Source organism: Emys orbicularis, chromosome 4 (assembly GCF_028017835.1).
Source record: "Emys orbicularis isolate rEmyOrb1 chromosome 4, rEmyOrb1.hap1, whole genome shotgun sequence".
NCBI lineage: Eukaryota > Metazoa > Chordata > Testudines > Emydidae > Emys > Emys orbicularis.
The window spans coordinates 82,948,589-82,968,781 of NC_088686.1; the positions used below are offsets into that span (position 1 = coordinate 82,948,589).

At 42.7% G+C, this 20,193-nt stretch overlaps 1 protein-coding gene across 1 annotated transcript in view; it reads right to left on the bottom strand.

Annotated features, from left to right (window-relative positions):
* The window catches only part of PRR5L (proline rich 5 like), a 68,425-nt gene extending 50,738 nt beyond the window's left edge, over window positions 1-17,687 (bottom strand). The window contains exon 1 of the mRNA XM_065404132.1: window positions 17,616-17,687. The gene's annotated coding sequence lies outside the window, so the exon portion shown is untranslated. The remainder of the gene's footprint in view (window positions 1-17,615) is intronic.
* Window positions 17,688-20,193: the final 2,506 nt, after the last annotated feature.

Sequence of the window (20,193 nt, forward strand, 5' to 3'; positions counted from 1 at the left end):
TAGTATTTGGAGACATGGTACTTTAGAAGTTTCAAGCAGTTTAGGGGGAAAACAAACAGCTATGCTTAGCTAAGCTGCACAGATGGAAGGCAGGAACCTCTCTTTTCCACTATGCCTCCAACAGGATAGCAAAAGACAATATAGTCAGCCAGTGAAAATCCAGTTTAGAAACACTGCACCAACACAACAAATTCCCATTGACTGGTCATTCCCTGAAGACATGAACCCATTTCTAGCAGCTTTCAAATTAACCTTTTCATGGGTGACAGGCACATTTTTTCCCTACCAAACTAGTCCAGTTTTAGGATGACTTCACCTCCCCACCCCCACCCTTCGTATCCATCTGCCAGGTTATGACCTACTGCTTTAAGACTTGTTTGTCCTCAGGAGCTTGTCTCAGACTTCAAGGAAGCCCCAGAATCTATGACAGCTAAAGAGCCTGACTGATTTAGGCATGGTTGCTATGACCCTCCTCACCACTGCATTTTTTCCACAGAGATGCCATTCACTACCAGGGTCTCAGAACACTGTGTTATGACTACAGATTGGTGAATCATCTTAAAGAAAATAACAAGACTGGAACCTCATTCTTGTTAAGCACCAAGAATGTTCTCAGTGCTATACTAATAAATAGTCATCACCCCAAAGAACTTAAAGTCTATATGCCTCTGTCCAAAGCTTCACCCAGATCCTTTGTACAGGTTCAATACAGTTTGGATAAGAGCTCTAACTGATAAGAGCTCTGTGGCACATGCAGCAGTGATGTTCCAATTCATTTTTTTCTTGGCACTGCACCTTTAAATGATGCAAAACCCCAGTTAACCTGCTGCAAGATGAGCCTAAATTCTACACAGATGCTCAATGGGGCTTTGGGGTGGTAGACTGGAGATTCTGCATCCACTATATTTCAATTAAAAATATGGAGGTTTTATAAGTTAAGTATGAAAATAAATAATACGATTAGGACAGTATCACAACTGTCATATTACATTTCATGTGTTTTACACTGTCCTGACATTTAAGTGCGCTACAGATTTTGGTATTGAAAATGTCCAGCCACATTGTAGAAGTTGCCAAGGGAGAAGCTGAAAGTTTGGGTAGCTGGGTACAGGGAAGTCAGCTCTTTTGGAAACAAAGATTTAACATTTAGAACAAAGGTTTGGAATAAGTAAGTTAGCTGGATGCTTCTGCCTAAAAGATTAGCAGTGAGATAGTTAAGTGTTGACATGTATCATCTTTAGGTTTCAGAGTTAAAACAGCCTATTGAAATGAATAAGGGTAAGTTCACACCTCTCAGAGTTATTAATTCAGAATATACATACAAGATACGTGTATGCATTTTTCAGTGCTGATGCAGTGCAGTATAAACATTATTTTACACCAGGTACAGGCATTGCCACACTATGTCACAAGGCAGTGTACAGAACCATAGTTAAGACACCTGTGCCAGCCCTTAAAAAATGCATTAGGTTCATATTCTTAATTGCAGTTAAGAGAGCTAAAACTTTTCTTAAAATGAAAGCTTAGATTCTGGAGCATAAATTTGTAGGAGGAAATGGGTTCTGCAGCAAATTCCACAGCTACAGCTGCAGAATCTTGCAGGGCCCTCCAACAGATTTCTTGAATGGCTCTTACTAAAGAATGTGCTCACTCTTGCTCATTGCAATTTACATGTTGTTTTCCTTAAGCTTTTGTAAGTCACACAGACAGATACTTCATGTTCTGGTCTGTGTATAAAAGATGAATACTCCCCTCTGCCAAATCATACTTTCATGCACATCTTCAATTCCTGTGCAACAATCCTAACTACAGGTCATCAGCAGGAACTGAACCTGAGACCTTCAGCACTAAGGGCCTGATCCAAAATCCACTGAAGTCATTGGAAGTCTTTCCATTGCTTCAGAACCTAAAGAGACAAGCCTCTTCCATTTAAATTAAAGCAGCAAGTATTAGCTAGTAAGAATAGTAAGCTATTATCCTTTATGTGCACCAGTCACTAGAGGGCATCAAAACACCATTAGCCAGTGTGTTGCCTGGCTCCAAATGGAAGTGTCAAAAACTGTGGGAGCCCATTTTCCCCATCCTACAGTCTACTCTTGTTATTTTCAGACCCCAAAAAGCAGGAGAAAAGAGAATGCTCACAAGACAACATTCTGTTGATAGAACAAGATTAAATTTTGCAGACCTGGGATAGCTCAGTGGTTCGAGCATTAGCCTGCTAAACCCAGCGTTGTGAGTTCAATCCTTGAGTGGGGCATTTAGGTATCTGGGGCAAAAATCTGTCTAGGGATTGGTCCTGCTTTGAGCAGGGGGTTGGATTAGATGACCTCTTGAGGTCCCTTCCAACCCTGATATTCTATGATCATTTTACATTTTGCTAAGCATCCAACCAGATCCTGAACCTCCCATCATTACTCTGCAGTATCTGCCAAACAGATGCATTTCCTAGACTTGATGGAGACCAAATTTTCCTTCTACAGTAATGAGACCCTGGGCCCCTGCCCCATCCCCCAACAAAAGGTCCCCAAAACAAGGCTTCCTTATAAACTCTGTCTCTTCTATGCAGGCAAATCGTGTTAGTTGTTTGTTGGCTGTGTCCATGTTGTGTGTTCTGTAATTTGTAATTTACAGCTTGTGTTGAGAGAGACTATCTTTGTGGTTAGAGAGGCATTAATATAGTTATAGTCTTGTAAGGAGTCTTCATGATATTCCGGCTATTTTGGCTACCAGGAATGCCACAGTGCGTAACAAAATGCTGAGTATGACAAGTTTATAACTCTTTTTCCTCTGTTTGGTATGAAAACGCTTAAAGAATCAATTAGATTAAAAAAGATTTCAGCAAAAGGTATCCCCCCCTCCTACTGCTCTTCACTGAGTCCTGTCCAAGCTTTTTCCTCTCCATGCCTGTAAAATGTTTCATGTGACTATAATAATAATGCCACCAGCCTTATATAGCACTTTTCATCCGTAGATCTCAAAATGCTTTACAAAAGGAGGGAAGTATCATTTCCCCATTTTACAGATGGGAAACTGAGGCATAGAGAAGTAAAGCGACTTGCCTACGGTCATCCAGCAGGCCAATGGCAGAGCTGGAAATAGAGCCTAAGCCTCCCAAGTCCCAGTCTAGTGCTCTAGCTGCTAGGCAATACTGCCTTTTATTAGTGCTCATGAAACACAAGTTCAGGAACTGTAGGCCACATATAGCACTGGGCAGCAGCATTGCAACCTAGCCCAGTACAAGCACATGGTTCAGTGCTGTGAAACACCTCTAGATGCAACAGAGTAGCGCCCTCTTCATGGTAATTTAGTCATTGTCTTCTTTGGCAACATGATCCTCCACCCAATCTACTTAATTATGTTGGATGTTTTTCAGATATGACGCTTGTCAAAGTTCAAGGAGATGTTTTATTGTTGTCTTCTCCCCACCGCAATCCCACAGGCCCACACCCAAACTGATTCACTCATCCCTAATTATAAGCTTAATATCTGTCTGCCAAAAAGCCTTTGAAGCCCAAACAAAGCAGATCTGTAGTTGATACACACTCAAGATAGCCCACAGAGTTTTGTGGTCCTTAAGTGCACAAACAATGCATGATTGGGCACCAGATTTCTAAACAGGAGAATATGCATAACCTGACAATGAAGCAATGTTATCCATCTGCAATATGTTACATTTCAGAAAACACTTTCATTAGAGATTCCAAACAGGGCAATAGGAAACACATGTACAGACACACGTCTGTTGGAAGCTAATATTTCCAAAAATCAGGTAAGAAATAGCCTCACCACCAGTCAAATTAAGGAACCAATGCTAGTTTATAAATTGTTTATCTCCTGATAGTTATGAAAACCACCAAAGAATTCATTATAAAAAGATTTTAGCCAAAGGTGTCCCTGCAACAGGCAAAATACATCTGGCTGCCTGGAAGAGAAGAAAGATCAGCAAAAAGACTTGCTCCTTGTTGGAACTTCAGGAATACCAAAGAAGGGATGACAAAGGGAGAAAGTTGGCAGCACTTCTTCAAGAATATGCATCTTCTAGAATCTAGATGATGCAGGGTTGATTAAAAAAACCAAACATTTAAATAACAAGAGAACAGACCGTTTGTGTCTTGGATTATTTTTACTTTTCCCTGGTATTTTTTCTGCAGATCCAGGGCAGCAGGGTCCAATATGCACTGGAATCAAGTTCCTTTGGAAAGGCAGCATGGGTGTTGGATGGCTGCCAGTGGAGGCAGGCGTTGCAGTAGCACAAGGGACAGAAAGACTTGCAATAGGATAACTGGCACCGCTTGTATTTGTCAAGACCAAAAGTAAATTCACACCAAGACGCCACAAGCCAAGAAGCAACTTTAAACCAGATGCAGAAGGAAAAATCAAATGAGCATTCTTCACCCAACAAAACCTTCACAGCCCTCCTCAATCTAGCCACAGAGAAAAGGGGAGGAGGGGGCTACAGTTAGACTCAAGAGGTAGCACCAAAGCAACACAGATATTATTGTAAGGCACACTTAAAATGGGATTTAAAATTCATGCAACTGGAAAAAATAACATATACCAGAAACTTTTAGGACTCTTGCATAAAAATCTAGGAAAAATAATAATTTCAAAAGGGATTTCCCACTGTGCCAGCTTTACAATTCCATGAATTGCTTCCCTCAGTAAAAACACAGCTCCACCCCACTTAGCCAACCTAAATAGATACAAAACGGTGCAGAAAGAACCAGGCTGGAATTTTGTTAGCTGCTTCTTTTTCAAGCCCAGTAAATATTTAACAAAACACGTGATCAATGAAATGATGTGTGTTCAGCTGATACAATCCAGTCACGATTCTTTCTGAATCACATTTCTTTACATTATTTACTTCAGGGCCACACTGACAAAGGCAGATATTCCACAAAATTCTATCTCAGTGCCCTTCAGTTCATCAAAACGATGTGGGCATGCGCATGAACGTAAGGGCTTGTCTACACTTACAGCGCTGCCCCGGTGCAGCTGCGTTGCTTAGCTTAGAGAGGCGGCAGCTGTGTTGACAGGAGAAGCCCTCTCACCAACATAGCATTGTCTACACGGGTAGTTAGATTGGAATAGCTGCGTGATTTTCCATGCCCCTGAGCAACGTAGTTATACTGACATTAGTCTGTAGTGACGACCAGGGCTCAGTTGTGGTGTTTTTAAAGTGAGCGCAGATAGTGCCTGCTACCCTTAAGGCTGCAATCCAATTTCCATTTGTTTTTCCAGTTGCTCAGTTTCCTCAAGGAAACGTCATGTGAGTTTGATTTTTGGAGGGGTAGAGTGAGAGAAGGAAGAATGAATTTAAACCAAGTCAATTAAGGTTTTAATCCCCATGCCCACCCCTCTCCCCCCAAAAATCACATAATTAACAAAACCCCGCTCTAAAACAACAGGCTCTGATCAGAAATTATTTTAGCTAATTCAAGGATAGGTGAAAGTAGAAACTTCAAAGTCAATGGGAGTCTTCCCACTGATTTCCATGGGATTTGAATTAGGCCCATTGAACCAAGGTATTTAGGTGCCTAAAGACACAGATAGAGATTTTCAACAGCACATAAGTGCCTATGGGAGTTAGGTACCTAGGTGCCTTTGAAAACCCCATTATGTGCCTCTCTCTCTCTTTCGGCACCTAAATACCTTTTAAAATCGGGTCCATAGCGACTTCAGGACCTGATCCAAAGCCCATTGAAAGTAATGGGAATCTAACCATTGATTTCAAAGGGCTTTGGATCAGCCTCTTAGAAAGCAAGGCAAGGATCTAATCCTGCAAACCATTATTCATGTAAGCAGTCCTATTGCCTTCAATAGGACTTCTCCTGGGAATAAGGATTACTCATTATTTATTTACTCTAGTGCTCAGTATAGACTAGTTTCCAAACACTGAACAAACACAGCCCATGCTCCTAAGAGCTCACAGTCCAAGGATGAGAGTAGGGTTTGCAGGGTCACACTACAAGTTTGAATACACCCCTCTGATAAGATTGTCAAATTCTCAGCATCAAGAGTCAACAGCTTCTCATGCATATCTCTTTAGGAATAAAGTCCCAGTTAGGTCTTGTCTACACTGCCAAGTTTCTGCGCAGTAAAGCAGCTTTCTGCGTTGCAAATCCCGAGCTGTACACACTGCCAAGCCACTTAGTGTGCAGAAACTGTGTAGTTGCAGCGCTAGGAAAAAAAAAAGAAAAACCACCGACGAGAGGCGTACAGCTTTCTGCTCCAGGGCTCGGTGCCAGTGTAGACACCCTGGTCAATTACAGCGCAGCGATTGGCCTCCGGGAGGTGTCCCACAATACCTGTTCTTGCCTCTCTAGTCATCGGTTTGAACTCTACTGCCCTGCCCTCAGGTGACCAACTGTCATCCCCACCCCATAAATTCCTTGGGAATTTTGAAAGTCCCCTTCCTGTTTGCTCGGTGATGCGTGCAGTGGTCTCAGCACATCTTTCCAGGTGACCATGCCTGCTCCATGCACCAGGCAACCCCCCGCTTGGAGCAATGCCGAGCTGCTGGACCTCATTGGCATTTGGGGAGAGGAGGCAGTGCAGTCACAGCTGTGCTCCAGCCGTAGGAATTATGATACCTACGGACAGATTTCATGATGCATGACAGAAAGGGGCCATGACCGGGACACACTGCAGTGCAGGGTCAAAGTGAAGAAGCTGCGGAACGCCTACCACAAGGCACGGGAGGCAAACTGCTGCTCTGGTGCTGCGCCCACGAGCTGCCAGTTCTACAAAGAGCTGGACGTAATACTCAGTGGCGACCCCACCTCCACTGCGAAGGCTACTGTGGATACTTCGGTGGCTCGCATGCCAGTCGAGAGTGGAACGAGCCTGGAGAAGGAAATCTTGGATGAGGATGTGGAGGGGCAGAGGACGACTCGGAGGTCAGAGATGCATGCAGCCAGGAGCTCTTCTCTACCCCGGAGGAGGCTAGCCAGTCACAGTTGTCGGAGCTTGGCAAAGCGAAAACAGGAGAGGAGGCCCCTGGTAAGTTAACCATCGGCTTAAACCAACCACAACTGGCCTTCCTACATATTTCCATACACGCATTTTTTAAAGCCATACTATTCTTATGCTCCAGCTCTATTATTCATCGAGAAATACCCCTTCAGATTAATGTACCCAGTGGCTAGGTAGTCTGGTGCCAGAATTGGAATGTGTGTGCCATCTATCACCCCTCCGCAGTTAGGGAAGCCCATTTGTGCAAAGCCATCCACAATGTCACACATGTTGCCCAGAATTACGGTCTTTCAAAGCAGGATGCGATTAATGGCCCTGCACACTTCCGTCAACACGAGTCCAACAGTCGACTTTCCCACTCCGAACTGGTTAGCAACCGATCGGTACCAGTCTGGAGTAGCCAGCTTCCACAGTGCAATCGCCATGCGCTTCTCCAATGACAGGGCAGCTCTCATTCTCGTGTCCTTGCACCGCAGGGCTGGGGCGAGCTCATCACACACTCCCATGAATGCGGCTTTCCTCATCCGAAAGTTCTGCAGCCACTGCTTGTCATCCCAGATGTGCATCATGATGTGATCCCACCACTCAGTGCTTTTTCCCAAGCGCTAAAGCGGCGTTCCACTGTGATCAGCACCTCTGTGAATGCCACAAGCAATCTCGTGTCGTAGCTACTACGCGTGGCAAGATCAATGTCGAACTCCTCTTGCCTTTGTAGTTTAAGGAATAACTCCACTGCCACTTGTGACGTATTAGTGAGAGCGAGCAGCATATTGGTCAACAGTACAGGATCCATTCCTACAGACTGAAGAGGCAGGGCGTGCAGTACACAAACCGTTGAAAGATGGTGCCAAATGCGGACGGAAGCACAGGGATTGCTGGGATGCGAAGCAATGCATCATAGGGCATTGGGACAGGACCCAGGATGCCCCGTGACCTCCTCTGCCTTCCCACAACTCTTAGCGGCAGAAGAGGAAGAGATGCTCTGTGGGATAGCTGCCCAGAGTGCACCGCTCTGAATACCGCTGCAAGTGTGAACATGCTATTGCACAGACAGCTGACAATGTGAACACACAACAGTGGTTTCCCTTCAGCACTCTCTGAGTGGCGATGTAACTGCCAGCGATGTAAGTCTGCCAATGTAGGCATACCCTTAGTCACCAACTTTGCTGGTAAAACCAGTATAGCGTGTAAATTCTGTGAGCAGAAAGTCTAGTTCAAGGAATTAATGAATTTAGTTAAAGACATTAGACTAAGTAAAGGACTATGTTAGGGCTCATCCTGTTTCTATTCCACAAAATCAGAACAGGATTAAACATGAGGGGGAAGAAAATATTCCTCATGGCCAGCTGCCATCTTACCGGCACTATTTGTCGGTTTTGCTGTACCACTGCAAAGTCATATGTCAATGACTCAAGTTTGCAATGCTGGTTGCAAGCCAATTTGCAAAGCAGTAAACTTCAACCAGATGAGTATTAACATCACCTCCCCCATGGAGGTGCTGGAGCTAATGACACCACTCCACTGCACCCCCACTAACCCAAGTTGCAGGTAGATATTTTACTAGCGTAGACCCTGAATGAAACAACATAATGAAAACAGGCAACTGCTGCTATAACAAATCATTATTTTTAGAAAGAGATTCACTGTTTTCAGTTTGTCAAAATCAGCTTTAAGTGCGGGCTTTGATACCAAACCTAAGCTAACAAACATTTTTACTCTAATATAACAAAATAAAATGTAAAACCTGCCACTCAAAAAAAAAAAAAAAATGCTGTTACTTCCCTCTCAAATTAAAAAAAAAAAAAAAAAAAAGATAGACAGATGATATCCCTAATCACAAGCCACATTTGCCACTGTTTTGTTTGAAAATATTTGTACTGTACTAACACCACCCCACCCACGTAACTGACATCTCCTCCTCCAGGTTAGTTCTGATTTCTCCTAGAAAGTTATTTAACAGCAATAAAAGCCCAAAAAAACTAACACAAGCAAATTGGAAGGTGAGGACTGAAGCTTCTACTCATCATTTGCTTAAAACAAACATGCTCACAAAATTATCTGTACGCTGAAAAACAAAATTACTGGGGGAGAGAGAACTGAATTGTATGTAAGAATTGGTTTAGGTGCTCGTGAAGTTAGTGTCTTGCCAGTGGTACAGCAGTAGTAAAACAAACAATTATATAAGAAAATATCCAAGTTCAAGGCCTACAAAATGACAATATCTGACTCCCCTTTTAATGCATGTTGTTGTAGGTCCCTTACCTTTGGTCAAGAACATGTACATACGCATCTCCTTTCCAAAGTGCCAGAGCAACAACTTCTGCATGCAATTTCACAGCTGTAAGTAGGAGGGGTGATATGACCAGGATTCCCCGCCTCCAGCTCCTCCCCTCTGCTGCCCCCAACAAGAAGACTGAACTTGCCGCTTCACCATTCCTCAGAACCAAAAATTTTAGAAGTCTCAGGCTCCCAGCTAGGGGAATACAGAAGACTAAAACACTACGTGCCACACTGGGCCGGCTGGACTTCAGAGCAAAAGACAGAGAAGAATGCAGGAATAGCCAGCCAAGAAACACAAAGCACATGCTTCATGACCCAGACAAAACACATGTACTATAATTAAATACCAAAAATTAATGATTAAAGAATGTGAAAGGCGGCCATGTTTAGCTGGACTAAAGCCCGGAAGCTCAACTAACTTAAGGCTGACGACATCTCCAAATTATAACACAGAGGAAAACATGTACCTCTGCTTATATCTCCCACCATCTCACCCTGATCTAAGAGCAGTGATGCGATTGTGGATGGGAGTAGTAACAAGTTCAAAACGCAGTCTTGGCATGTACTTGAACCCCTCACACGAGCCCTTCCAACATATCGTGCTTTGCAGCCCCTCTTTCATTTCGGTAAATAATCTCATGAAAGATCACAAGGGATCCAGACAGCTTTGTGACGTGTTCATCCTTAGCACTCCACAAGGATCCCGAAGTGCTTACAAAGGAGGGAAAGCATCATGATATCATTTTACAGATGAGGGAATGCAATTACAGAGCCCTAGAGTGACTCCCTCAGATGAGTGAGCAGCAGAGGTAGCAATGGAGTCCAGGTCTCCCAACCCACTGGATGCAACCATCTCTCCAGTGTTTGCCAGGAAACTTCCAAGGTGAAAGATTTCATTATAGCCTCTAAACAGATTCAGTGAAAGTTCTCTCAAACCTGGGCCCCATGAATGATTTAACAGCAAAACCATGCAAAGTTTACAAAGAAACTCAGTGGTTTCAAGTGACTTTTGCTTTGAGCTGTTGAGGCTGAATCAACCTGAAACTCCAAGCAAGACACTTGGTGGGGGTGGTAGGAACAGTCTGAGAACCGAAGCATAAGAAAAATCTTTGCACTTAGCCCACCACAGTTTGAAAAGACCCACTCTATTTCTGACACCACAGAGGCCTCTTTGGAACCTATGGTGTGAAATAGGTGTATGTCACGCATGTACTACGAGCACTAAAATTCCTTATGAAAATTCTAAGAAAATAAAAGGCTGAACTTCTTTATGACCAGTTAGTTTAGTTTTGAGCCAAAGAGATCAGATCATGCTCCAGAGCATACAGAGAAAGAATGATGTTGTAATTAAGGCACTGGATTAGCAACCAAGAGAACTAGGTTCTATTCCTGTCTCTACCACAGATTTCCTGTCTGATCTTTGGCAAGTTACTTAACTCCTGTGCTTCAGTTTCTCCATTTGAAAAATGGGGGAAATAATGCCTACCTTTTATGGGTGTCAAGAGGCTTAAAATGTTTGTAGAACACTTTAAAATGCTTGGGTGGAAAGTGCTAGAGAAGAACAACTCATCCATATAGTCACATAGCAGATCTGCCTGAAATTAAAAGCGCTTTTGAATTACAGACTTTAAGAGAAGTGAATTGATTTAATCTAGATTAAGACAAACTAGATTTCCCGCTAAGCAACCACCACAATACAAGACTGATTACAACCTGAGGCAAAAAGATACAACCAAATTTTAAAACTGAAATAATACAGATCCAGTACCAGGCCTTAAGAAAACTACACACCATTTGCCAGGGACAAGTAAGAACCTTTTCCTGATTGGGGGAAGGGGAGAATAGAGAAACATGGAGTGCTAAACCATCATTTTTTGCAGAATTGAAAGATTTCATTTAAAAAGAACATTTTAGCTCAGTGGTTCTCAAACTTTTGTACTGGTGACCCCTTTCACATAGCAAGCCTCTGAGTGCCACCCCCCTTAAATATATAAAAAAGTATTTTAATTTATAACACCATTATAAATGCTGGAGGCAAAGTGAGGTTTGGGGGTGGAGGCTGACAGCTCGTGATCCCCTGAGGGGTCCCGACCCCCAGTTGGAGAATCCCTGTTCTAGCTATTCTGGCTAATGTAACCTTTAACCATGACCCAATCCAATGCTGTCTGAGTCTGCAGACAGAGAGCTTTAGTGCCTCCACTGCTCATAGCTTTGCCAAGCTTAGCAGCATCCAAACATCTGAGGTTCTCCCATCACAGTGTAGCTAGTCAAGATAACCCCCTGGTGGTGTTGACCGTGACTAACTACAGCAAGTTAATCTCATGCTTTTTGAGGGCCTGATTCATGATTTTTGAATGTTTTGGGTTGGCAATACTACTAACCATAGAAGTAAGGCCTTCTCTACAGTAGGTTTATTTTCTTAAAATTTACCATTGGTGAAAGTGCTAGTGTAGATTTAAAACACTGACAAAAGCTGTGCCATGGTCCCTCTCCAGAGCTTGTACAGTGAAGGATAATTGCCTACTGCTAAAGGGTTTAACTTTACATGGTACATGCTAAGGGGTTAACTTTAACTCAAATGGTAGAAGTCTGTGCTGAAGGTCTTCACTTCAAACCTTGCTGAAAACCCCTAGAGGGAACTGTTTTATACCTTGTCTCCACTAGAATTTTACCGTGAGATAGCTAACTCCAGCTATTTCCCTGCAAAAATCACACTTTTTTTTTGGTAGTGAAGACATAGGGCTCGTTGACACTTCAAATGTGGCACGGCTGCAGCGCTGCAGTTGTGGCACTGTAGCACATCAGTGAAGATAGTACCTACACTGATGGGAGGGGTTCTCATCAGAGTAGGAATCCTCCTCCCTGAGAGGTGGTAGCTAGATCAACGGAAGAATTCAGCTATCAATCTAGTGTTGTCTATACCAGGGGTTAGGTCAGCATAGCTATCTCTCTCCAGGGTGTGGATTTTTCATGACCATGAGTAAGCAACAACACTTTCTAGCGTAGACAGGGCCTAAATTTTTTGCATGATTTGGGCCTTAGCTGGCCGGAGGAATAACTAGCACATTTATGTATTCAAATTCAAAAACCAACATGAACTTTCAACTGCTGTATCCTGTTTTCAGTCTCTCTCCAATGGTACTAGTAACATCTGCAGCAACACTCCAGGAAGCATGTAAATGTATTAATTCAGACAAGTGTACTGTCCTAGTCACACAGAATAGTTTGTGAAGATTAGAAGAGCTTTGCTCTGCATATGGAGAAATCTGGCAAAATGATTTTTTTTAAAAGAAAAAGAAAAATGTAGCTGATCAACTGCTCAAATTCAATTAAAAAAAAAATCCCACATCACAGTGAAAGCAAGCAAGCCATGTCAGTTTAAATTTAATGACCTATTTTATTGCTTATGAGATGCTAATTAGAGAGAACGCAAGATCTCTTTAGACATGACTTAGTCCAATTTAAATAACCACAAATCTTTTAGGGTCCATCCATACAATAAGTAGAAGTGATCTAGCAAAATTAAACCTTTTCTGCACTGGACACTTCCTTAGCATTTCCCACCTTTGCAGCTCCACCAGTAGTAACAACAGTGGGAGAACTTGAACAGACCAGCCACCGGTGTTTTCACCATCAGTTGTCTATCCCTGGGTTAGAAAACGTGCCCATTAAGAACACTAGTGGCTGTTTACATAACTGAACTAAAGATGACCTCTCAGCTTGCATCAGTAGTAGGCTGTTATCCTCCATTAGACAAACACTAGAACAGGATCACAGTACATGTCTTTTTAGTGTATAAAATCTACATTTGTAGTCTCACCAGTGATAAATGTTAAGAGAATAAATCTAGTGTAGACAACAACGTCAGACTTTTGTGGTTAACAGTACTGTCAACTCTAAATGTTCAAAAATCATGAGTCAAGCCTCCCAAAATCATGTGACTGACTTAAAAACCAAAAGGTTTTAAAAAATTAATAGATTTTGAGTTCTTTTCCTTGCCATCTGGTTTCTGAGCCTTAGAGATAGACTTTGTTCTTGTTTTCAAATTGTTTTTCCTTACAACTATAGGAGCTAGAATTTTTTTTTTTTAAATGGAAGCTGAGGTTTCCTGGGAGCTGGGACTTTAAGAAAAACACCAAATATTGTGAGTGATGGCAACACAGCTTTTTATTGCTGGGCCCTTCAGTTTTGAAAATGAACCTTGCGAGTCTTTGAACTCATCTGAACTGACATTGTATAATCCATGAATTGGTTACACAAAACTGTTTAGAGGAGCCTTTATCTTGAAGGGTGAGTGCAATTATGATATCCATGCTAGCTGTCAACTACACTGTAAATATCCACATTCCAGTTTTATTTGCTTTTATAGAGTGAAAGAAGGCTTTCTAATGGGCTTTGTTGCCTGTTGATGTATCAAGAGTTCTTTTTAAAAAATCCACCACAGTATCCCCAAGTTAAACCATTTTGAAATGAAAGTTTTCATCATTGATGGGCAGAAGAATAGGAATACAGGGATTGCCATATTGGATCAAATCCATCTAGCCAAGTGTCCCGTCTCTGACGGTGGCCAAAACCAGCCACTTCAAACAAAAGTGCCAGAAACTCCCACGCTGTACAATTATGGAATAATCTGCCTGTGGGGAAGTTTCTTCCTAACCCCATCAATTAGTGATTGGCTTGTAACCTGAGCATACTGTAAACGCATTATTGCCTAGCTATATGCGCATCTAATCCCTTTTTCAATCCTAGTGAGATCTTAGCCACAATGACATCCTGTTGGCAGTGAGTGACACGTGTTAATTATGGGTTGTGTAACAAAAAAGCATTACATCTGAAGTCCCCTTTTTCTTGAATTATGAGAAAGTAAATGGGAGAACCTGATTTACCTTCTTCATATAAAATGTAGTACCCTAGACATATTCACTCAGAGAAGAAATTATGAATACCTGTCTAAGAGACGTGCTACAGCTCAATCAGAAGGTATGGGTTTGAGGCAGGAATTATTGGGTGAGGTTCTATGGCTTGCATTACGCAAGAGGTCAGACTAGATAATAATGGTTTTAGAATTTATGAATGGTGTTAATCAGGGAAACTGAGCCCAGACACTATGAATAAAAGTGCTTTTAGATATTCTTCCTTACTAGATTAAAAGAAATAAAGATCTAATGAAATCTCTATTTCCATCTTAAAATCTACTGCCATATTTCATATCCTCAAATGTACATACCATATGACGTATAATGGAAGAGCTGGTGTGTGGCTGCACGTACCACTGGACTCTAATGGAAATGAATTTAAAACCGTAGAACTGTGTGACCTGTTGCCCTATGCTGCGACAGCTAATGGAGATTCTCCTTTAGTTCCCATAATAGGGTCCTATGCTCATGAAGCAGAAGATCATAGTTCTATCACTACTGTTACTGAGGTTCCAAGCAGCCATGGGGAGCAACATAACAACAACCATGAAATTGTAGGTGACCATGGATTTGTTAAATATTTATCACTGGTATCCTTACAGTTATTGTCTAAGACAGTGGTCTCCAAACTTTTTTGATCGTGCACCCCATCAGTAAAAATTTTTTGAGCACTGCGCCGAAGCAAATAAATAAATAAAAACTCGGACTCCCACCCGAACTGCAGAAGCAAAAAAAAAAAACTGCGCGCACCCCACTTTGGAGACCACTGGTCTAAGATATACTTTGCTCCAGACATCAGGATAACATTGTGGTGAGGGTAATAAAACAGGAAAAATATATACATTTGACATTTTACGTAGTTCCCTTCCAATAAAAAAGATCAGTAAAACTATATTAACATCTGTAAAACATGTTTCACCACACAAGCATTTTAATAGTCTCATACAAATGCGTCTATAAAAACTTCACCTGGAATCCTCATTTACAGTAGTCAGGACAGGAAATGGGTAAGATTTCCCTAGCCCCAGCACACTAATTGTAATAAGGCCAAGCTATTCCTTCTGATTTTAAATGGCAGATGCAATATGTAAAGACAGCACAAGGCTCTTCCGAAAGAGGTAGGACGAAAGTAAAGTCTGGGGTAGAAGAAGAGATGAGAAAGAGATCCAGCCCCTAAAACCTGCAGCCAACACTACCCCCAAAAGTGGGCTTTAATACATAAAATCAAGACACCAGGAAAACTAAATGGTTTGGGGAAGAGAGAAATAAATTAATGAGGTTTGCAAAATTGAGCCCATGTCACTTTTCAGTTGACGTCTAAGATTTAAGGAAGATTTAACCACCTTGTCCTGGGGAAATTACAGCAAAGGTAAATGCATTCTGCTTAACTAAATTCCCCCTGCCAAAACACTTGGATAAAAGTATTTCTTCCTGTCAGTCCCAAACTATTTAAATGGCCTTTTTTTTATTATATTATTTATTATTGTTTTTATACTATTCTTGTGCACTCCTTTAAATGATTGGTGCGGTCCACCCCAGAGATGGCTGCACTGACATGTTGTGGAACAAATTCTGCTCACACAGAAATCAGTAACATTGTCTGTATTATGAGAAGTTTCCCACTACTGATGACAGACGCAGCTGAATTGGTGCTGAAATGGTTTAACTGCAACTGCAGACCAGGACAGATTATGTTCAGCACTGCACATATTTAGCTGCACCGATTGCTCACACACATTGTCAGTCACAGGTCATTTTTGTACGTAGACAAGGCTAATGAAGTTACTCACATGGGTAAAGAGAGCAGAATTGACATAGTTTGTAAAGCTATTAGAATGTCTGGGGATTTTTAGGGAAAAATCTTGAATAAATATTAGAACTATGAAGACATGAAACTAACCAAGAAGTAGTTTATGCCACTGTGGCCTGTGATACAGTTTCTCTATGGCTTTTATGCTAGGAAAAGAAAGATTGTAGATCAATTTCTGTGCTGAATTTATGCAACCTAGCTGAAGTCATAACTGTCTATATACTCTAAACATACATACACACACTGTAAACAGATATTATGTGTTGAACCACAGACACTGGTGACTTCAGCATAACTGAAACCTTTCATACCACAGAATTACAGTGTTGTCTACAAATATGCGCAGAACTTGGTGCTGACAAACAAAAATACACAAAATCGAGGGACAGAGCTCATATGACTAGAAGGCCAGCAAAAAGAGTATAGACAGTTATAAACTGAATCACCCCAAAACCTGCATATGCACATTCGCATTTCTGCCCAGCCCAGGCAAGTGACAAGAGTTGCAAGTGCTGGGACATTTCGGAAAACAGGGGAAAGAAGGGTATTGGGATTCTTTCTACTAATAGAAACTCTGGTGAAAATATTAACAGTCATGTGCCAGTATATTTATGCCTGCATCTGTAATTTTAACTCTATGCATCTGAAGAAGTGGGGTTTTTTTACCCACAAAAGCTTATGCCCAAATAAATCTGTTAGTCTTTAAGGTGCCACCGGACTCCTCGGTTTTTATTAACATTTTGTCTATTAAAAACAGTCAGGTACAAAAATCTCCCAGTGCACAGAGACCCTGAGCAGTTATTAGGGAACAAGAAACTTTCCATTTTCATTCACAAAACAGACAGACAAATGAACTTTACACAACTACTGAGAAAAGATGGGGGGGGGTGCTTAAAGAGGGATGGATCTCTCTTCTCTGCTCTGCCTTTTAGGACAGGATCACTGCCAGTTACATGGCTTCAGTCTCTTTGCAACAGGCTACGTTCTAATTAAATTCATTTAGCAAACCGAAAATGCCAGAGAAAATTCTCTTTTTCCCACCCCCCGTTTCAGAATTATTGTGTCTCCTGAGGGGAAGGGACAGAATGAGACATTTTGTTTTCGGGATGACTCAGAGCTAGTCTACACTGGCAACGCTCTTCAAAGATATCAAAAGCCCGGAGATTCTATTTTTATTTATTTATGTTAATGGAGAACTTGCTGAGTTTTTTTGTTTTGTTTTGAATCAAGCAGGCTCTCGCTGTCAGTGCATCCCATGCCTCAATAATCATTAACAACTGGACAAAAACAACCCAACGAGCTGAAAGTGTCATCCTAAAATATAAAGCACACGGTTCTTATAGAAGATCAGACACAGCCCAAACTTTTTTGTTGTTGTTGCAAACTCTCTCTCAAGATAAATATCTTGTTAACACAACAGAGGCCGTTTTAATGGCAACAACCTTGCGATTATCTCCTGTTCAAACCAGACAAATGCTGACACTCTGATCCGAAATCTACATGATTGCCATTTGCTGCTGCAGCTCCTCAGAGGTCTCCCCTCCCCTCTTTGCATTACGCTAAACTACAATGCATTCCCCACCACCTTAGATTGCCAGTGTAAAGACAAAAAAGAAAGTGTATTTTACACTCACCCCCTTTTTATGTTAAGTTAGGGCTGCATCGCGGCTTTTGGAGAAGGAAATGAGATGAAACAACCCACCGCTGCTAGAAATGTTTCAGCTCTCTCCTGAGACTTTTCACATCACGAAGTAAAGGAGTTTCTACTTTATCCGCCGCGATCTGACCAATACCACTTAGAATTTTACACTTGCTGGCTCCGGTCCAGTTTTTATTTTTACAATGTGCCTTTCGCTGGCTCCTCCCCGGAGAGACAAATGGGGGAGAGGGAAAGTCCAGGGAGTCCCCTAAAGGAAGTGTGCTGCTGATCTCTCTCGGCTTTGGAGCCTTCCTTGAACTGTTAGTCACTTTCCAGCTCCTGGGGGAAGAAGAAAAGTCCGCTCCGCTTCTATTCAATAATTTCAGGAAGTTTAAGTTCTTTAGCCTTTAAAGAAAAAGAAGAGAGAGAAAAGGATGCAACAATTTCACATGCCTCCTCCTCCTGGAGCACCTCTGCCTCCGGCACAGCTAATGCTAGACATTCAAGTGTAACAAAGCCGATCAGAGGAAACTTTAAGGGGAGGGAGGGGACCAAAGATTTGAATTAGGGGCACCGTGCACGGGATGTGTGAGTCTGCACAGTTAAAGCTCACCCTTAACAGCGCCTGCCTGGACTGCCAAGGAGCTGGTCACTGGCTTTCTGTTGCTAAATACAAACATTTTTGAAATGCTGCATTTAATTGGCAGCAATGTGTTGAAATTGCATCCAGCCTCCGGTGGGTGGGAGTTTAGATAAGCACAGCACGCCACGAGGGGGAAACTGAAAGGCAAAATATTATGGCTTTGTGACTTTAAGAGGGGGGCAGGAGGCGGTTCCTTAATATGATCAGATCTTGGATGCTTTCAACAGAACAACGAATCTCACTTCAAGAGAGAGCTTCTCTCCCAGCTTTCCACGGAGTCAGCATTCAGCGTAGCAGGGTCTGAGCCCAAATGCGTTGCACGCCCAGGGGAAAGGTTGGCAGGAATTTGCCTCAGACACTAATTAAGGAGTGAGAGACGAAGTAACTGAGGCGCATCTAGGACATTACGCAGCTGGACAGCCTTAGAAATGGAAAGCCAGTGCGCGATAGGTGGTTTGGGTTGGTTTGTTTTCCAGCTTTCTCTACGGTTTTCCGGTGGCGGCAGGTTTCCTTGCAGTTTGTTCTGTTTAGCGGTAGTAATCGTCAGTCGGCATTGGGCAGGACGCTGCTGAAATGCTATTCACGTGCAGCCAGAGTCCTGCAGCGCCTCCGAAAAGCCACAGACCCCCGGCCCTGCAAACACATGCCTGAGTCGCTTTTCCGCACAGAAACAGTCGCACTGACGTCTGTGGAGCTACCCAGGTGATTCAAGTTACTCGGGTGCTGATGTGTTTGCAGGGTCAAGCCCAAAGTTTGTAAAAAACCACACACACACACACACACGTCTTGCTTACTTGCTAACACATTAGGAGAGTTCTGCTTCTGTTAAGTAACCTGTACCTGACCTGCACACTTGTGACCAACAGGGCTGGAGGTTAGGACTACTGCCTTTCAGTGCCTTCTGGTCACATCTATGCAGCTGACTTGAGCTCTGATCCTACAATGGGCTAAGCTAGCACAAGCCCAATGCACAAACGTCCATGCCACGTGCATCCTTGGAGCAAGTCTCTTGGGGCCATTGACTTCAATGGCTTCAGGAATGGGCTTCTAATAGCTCTATGCCTCGGTTTACCTATTAAAAGGTATAATTAATGCCTCTCTCACAGGAGTGTTGTGAGTCTAACTTAATACCCATCAAGACCTTTAAGTAAGTGGTGCTAAATATGTGTAACAAATAAATGTAACCCATATTTCTGTACCTTAGAGACAAATGAGTGTACAGCTAAAATCATGTAGCTGTATTTTTCCCTCTAAGGAACCTCACTGTTATTATATAGGCCAGCGGTTTTCAAACTTTAGCAACCTGAGGACCCCCATTTTGATTTAAAAAATTTTTGTGGACCCCCAAGTTCCCTGCTCAGCCCCAGGCCCCACCCCGACTCCACCCCTTCCCCCCAAGGCCCCACCTCACCTCTTCCAACCCCACTCCACCCTGCCCCTTCTCTTCCTGCCCCCCCTCAAGCGTGCCCCTTCCCTGATCCTCCCTCTCTCTCCCTCCCTCCCAGGGCCTCCTGCATGCCGGAGAGGGGGAGGAGTTGATCAGTGGGGCCTGTGGACCCCCTGGAGTACTCTTGTGGACCCCCAGGGGTTCGCGGACCCTGGTTTGAGAAACGCTGCTAAAGGGTATATCAACAGCATGTATTACTATTGAATAAGTGCCTAAAAGCTCCAATCAGGCTGAACAAAGGACATGTTTCCCCCTGTGTTCCTGCCCCGAAGAAAACATGTGACATACAAAGATATACAGTTTTTATATATCTGTATACTTATTAATTATGCCAAGTCGATAAAGTGTCACTTATTCCTCATCTGCCCTTCAACCCAGCCATAATTAATGAATTTCCTGTCGGTTGTCATGGCAGAAGTGGGTTTTGAGGGATTTGAAGGAGGGGACTGTAGTGCATTTCAATGGGGTGCTAACTCCAAGATC